The sequence below is a fragment of the Schistocerca piceifrons genome, unplaced genomic scaffold (genome assembly GCF_021461385.2).
Source record: "Schistocerca piceifrons isolate TAMUIC-IGC-003096 unplaced genomic scaffold, iqSchPice1.1 HiC_scaffold_74, whole genome shotgun sequence".
NCBI lineage: Eukaryota > Metazoa > Arthropoda > Insecta > Orthoptera > Acrididae > Schistocerca > Schistocerca piceifrons.
The window spans coordinates 22,501-27,500 of record NW_025728992.1 but is presented as its reverse complement, the minus strand read 5'-3'; the positions used below and the strand labels follow the sequence as shown (position 1 = coordinate 27,500).

The 5,000-nt window shown below is 53.9% G+C and overlaps 1 non-coding gene across 1 annotated transcript in view; it reads left to right on the top strand.

Moving 5' to 3' along the window:
* The first annotated feature begins 3,514 nt into the window (after positions 1-3,514).
* The window catches only part of LOC124770050, a 1,909-nt gene continuing 423 nt past the window's right edge, over positions 3,515-5,000 (top strand). The window contains exon 1 of the ribosomal RNA XR_007013059.1: positions 3,515-5,000. This exon is cut by the window's right edge and continues 423 nt beyond it. This is a non-coding gene — a ribosomal RNA (small subunit ribosomal RNA).

Genomic DNA, 5,000 nt, shown 5'->3' with positions numbered 1-5,000 from the left:
TGCCGCACGAAGCCGTGGACCGGCAATGACTCCACCCGCACCCGTTCGTGCACCACCCCAACCGCCACACGCGCACCTCCAGCGGATGAACGGCGGAAGTTTCCCGCACTCGTAAAGTGCAATCCACCCCTATAACTTGCGTTTCATGAAGAGTTATTTCCAATATGCGACATTCCCGCTGTCCCTATACATGAGCCGCGACCTGTACCACTTACGAGCGAGAGACGCGATCGCGTTGCTCACTGTACGGCGTCCGATACCGAGCCATCAGCATGTCGGTCCCCATGCGCGTTGCACTCGCACTCGCAGTCGCAAAAACGTGGGGCAAATATATTACGCGGAAGAGCTATAACAGACCGAGCCCCACTGCATGGGGGGAGTCTTTGTCACTAATGTACACAGATGGAACATTTTGGACTGGAACCAGATTACCCGTACACACGGCGCTGATTAGTAATCAATGCAGAGCCATCAAACTACAATAAATATACACAACTGTCCGTATACATGCTGAAAGAGTCTGCCCACAATGGGAACCACACGTCAGCCAGACACTCTGATCACGCACCACTCTCTGCTTCTAACAGGCGCACATACAATATGTAAGCACCAGCATGGAACAACATCCAGTGCATCTTCTCCGCCACATTACACAATCCACACTATCACAACCAGACCAGGAGGTCCATGCGGAAAATACAATATCCCAGCCTTTCGACATCCACCATTGCGCAGACCAGGCACCAACACCCACACATGTCCTATACAACGGTGCACCCAACATCACAATAGTACCTCCTGTCACAGCGCACAAACAATGACATGAGTCAAAGACACAGGTCTCACACAAGCATAGAATTGGAGCGCCGCCTCTAATAAGCCAAAGGTGCATCCTGACGTGACAAATCTGATCATGTCACAAGCATTCACTTACTATAATCACTATCAACGAACCTGCCGCCCCCGCCCCCCCCCCCCCCTACACCTTTCCTTACAACAACGTGTAACCTAACCTAACCTAACCTAACCTATGTTGTACCTTAACCTAACCTATGTTGTACCTTAACCTAACCTATGTTGTACCTTAACCTAACCTATGTTGTACCTTAACCTAACCTATGTTGTACCTTAACCTAACCTATGTTGTACCTTAACCTAACCTATGTTGTACCTTAACCTAACCCATGTTGTACCTTAACCTAACCTATGTTGTACCTTAACCTAACCCATGTTGTACCTTAACCTAACCCATGTTGTACCTTAACCTAACCCATGTTGTACCTTAACCTAACCCATGTTGTACCTTAACCTAACCCATGTTGTACCTTAACCTAACCCATGTTGTACCTTAACCTAACCCATGTTGTACCTTAACCTAACCCACGTTGTGCCTTAACCTAACCCACGTTGTGCCTTAACCTAACCCACGTTGTGCCTTAACCTAACCCACGTTGTGCCTTAACCTAACCCACGTTGTGCCTTAACCTAACCCACGTTGTGCCTTAACCTAACCCACGTTGTGCCTTAACCTAACCCACGTTGTGCCTTAACCTAACCCACGTTGTGCCTTAACCTAACCCACGTTGTGCCTTAACCTAACCCACGTTGTGCCTTAACCTAACCCACGTTGTGCCTTAACCTAACCCACGTTGTGCCTTAACCTAACCCACGTTGTCCCCTAACGTAACCCACGTTGTCCCCTAACGTAACCCATGTTGTCGCCTAAACCTGCTCTGTAATTGTTATACGACTCGTTCAATTAGTGTAGTGTTGCCCACCCGCAACCCTCGCAATATAGTTCGCTACTCGCACTGCCCGCTCCCCTGTGTATCGCTTCATGTTAAACACCTTGCAAGTCTTGCTGACTTTCCACATGCTCCTGCTGTACACTGTAATGTGGATGGCAGCAGGACGTACATGCCGCCCCTCCCCACGTCCCCACCTTGCCCCCCTGCCTTCGCAAGCTGGTTGGTGAGAAGTTTGCATGTTCAATGCCCTTCGCATGCGACGTACTCAGGCTACGTTGTGGTGCGGCCTGTGTCAACCGTCCGCTAATGTCGTACGCGTAAACCACAATCTGTACTGCACATTCGTCCTTATGTACCGAATGATACATCGTGGCACATGTGTGACCGTACAACGACTGCGCCCAAAAACGGCGGACCATACAGTGCAAATATTGTGCACGCAGCTACGTGTCGTCTCCCTATGAGAGCTGGATTGCAGTGTGGTACGCCATAGAGACGTGTGGGAGGAACGGACGCCGTGGATGGCGATCAGCATGAGCTGTCTGTTGATGTATTCGGACCTAGTCGTCTCTCCTCACACACCGTGATGGCATGGTGCACCGCGTTCCATATCTGCGACATGCTACAGAGGCCGGTTGACAGTCGTTCGAGCAATGGACATCGCATACGTACGGGGGCCACCTTCCACGTATTGTCTAGGCGTGCACATTTTGTTGCGTGTATGTGGGCAGACGTAGTGTGGCGTGACACCTGACACAGGCATGCAATAATCGTTGAAGTTGCAAATGGCGATGGACGCCTGCGTTTTCTGGTGAAGTTACGCAAATGAACAAATGGTAACCTGTTGTGGTGCGGTTGTTCTCGCTAGGGGTGAATCGGTGATGGCGACGATAGGTTGAGGTACGAACCGGTTGTTCCAGCGATACCCACCATGCCGACGAAACTGAACGGCATCTGGGTGTGAAGCGATACGCGGCGGTGGCTGGGTGGGACCGTCCCCGGCCGGTGAGGGGGCGCCTCCCGGCGTGCTGGCCGCGCGGTGCGTGGGCGCACGCGCTACAGCCGGCTGGTGGGGGCGGCCAGTGGCAGGCGCGCCGGCCGACGGACGCGGCAGGCGTCGCAGCTGCGCGCCGGCGCACCCTGCGCGCGGCGCCGTGCGGCCAAAGTAGGTCCTCGCGGGCCCGGTGCGAAGCGCGGTGGACATCTTCAGTGTGCTGGTCCGATTGAGGACTGTGTGCGTTGAGGATGCGCCGCCGCCCGGCGCTCGGCGCCGCGACGCCGTCTGCTGCTCGGTCGCCCCAGCGGTTCTCGCTGGTGGTTTGTATCGCAGCTGTGCGGATGTGTTGGCGCGTGCGCTGTGCTGGGAGAGTTCGCTTCGGCACCCAAGTGGGGCTTTTGTCCTTCTGTGGCGCTGGCGTTGGAGCTGCCGGTCACCGTAGGTGGCGCGTGTTGTCTCCCGCCGGCAATGCCACGACAGCACGCTCCCGGGCCTCTGTCGGCAGCGGCAAGCTCAGTTGGGAGCACGGGTGGTCGCACCGAAAGCGTCTACTCGCCTAACTCCGGGCGATTGCGCCTCTCTCGAACCCGACCAAGTACTTGGGACGGCGCTGCGCGCCGCCGGGACCTGAGAGGGTTTCGAGGTGTATTGTGCAGGGGAGCTCAGCCTCCTCCTGTTTGCAGAATGATTGAGCGGACGCTTGCGTGTTCGCGCGGGCCCCCGGGACACACTCCCGGGCGGCCGGCTGCTCAGCTCTAGTTGACGCAGCTCCCTGGTTGATCCTGCCAGTAGTCATATGCTTGTCTCAAAGATTAAGCCATGCATGTCTCAGTACAAGCCGCATTAAGGTGAAACCGCGAATGGCTCATTAAATCAGTTATGGTTCCTTAGATCGTACCCACGTTACTTGGATAACTGTGGTAATTCTAGAGCTAATACATGCAAACAGAGTCCCGACCAGAGATGGAAGGGACGCTTTTATTAGATCAAAACCAATCGGTCGGCTCGTCCGGTCCGTTTGCCTTGGTGACTCTGAATAACTTTGGGCTGATCGCACGGTCCTCGTACCGGCGACGCATCTTTCAAATGTCTGCCTTATCAACTGTCGATGGTAGGTTCTGCGCCTACCATGGTTGTAACGGGTAACGGGGAATCAGGGTTCGATTCCGGAGAGGGAGCCTGAGAAACGGCTACCACATCCAAGGAAGGCAGCAGGCGCGCAAATTACCCACTCCCGGCACGGGGAGGTAGTGACGAAAAATAACGATACGGGACTCATCCGAGGCCCCGTAATCGGAATGAGTACACTTTAAATCCTTTAACGAGTATCTATTGGAGGGCAAGTCTGGTGCCAGCAGCCGCGGTAATTCCAGCTCCAATAGCGTATATTAAAGTTGTTGCGGTTAAAAAGCTCGTAGTTGGATTTGTGTCCCACGCTGTTGGTTCACCGCCCGTCGGTGTTTAACTGGCATGTATCGTGGGACGTCCTGCCGGTGGGGCGAGCCGAAGGCGTGCGACCGCCTCGTGCGTGCTCGTGCGTCCCGAGGCGGACCCCGTTGAAATCCTACCAGGGTGCTCTTTATTGAGTGTCTCGGTGGGCCGGCACGTTTACTTTGAACAAATTAGAGTGCTTAAAGCAGGCAAGCCCGCCTGAATACTGTGTGCATGGAATAATGGAATAGGACCTCGGTTCTATTTTGTTGGTTTTCGGAACCCGAGGTAATGATTAATAGGGACAGGCGGGGGCATTCGTATTGCGACGTTAGAGGTGAAATTCTTGGATCGTCGCAAGACGAACAGAAGCGAAAGCATTTGCCAAGTATGTTTTCATTAATCAAGAACGAAAGTTAGAGGTTCGAAGGCGATCAGATACCGCCCTAGTTCTAACCATAAACGATGCCAGCCAGCGATCCGCCGCAGTTCCTCCGATGACTCGGCGGGCAGCCTCCGGGAAACCAAAGCTTTTGGGTTCCGGGGGAAGTATGGTTGCAAAGCTGAAACTTAAAGGAATTGACGGAAGGGCACCACCAGGAGTGGAGCCTGCGGCTTAATTTGACTCAACACGGGAAACCTCACCAGGCCCGGACACCGGAAGGATTGACAGATTGATAGCTCTTTCTTGATTCGGTGGGTGGTGGTGCATGGCCGTTCTTAGTTGGTGGAGCGATTTGTCTGGTTAATTCCGATAACGAACGAGACTCTAGCCTGCTAACTAGTCGCGTGACATCCTTCGTGCTGTCAGCGATTACTTTTCT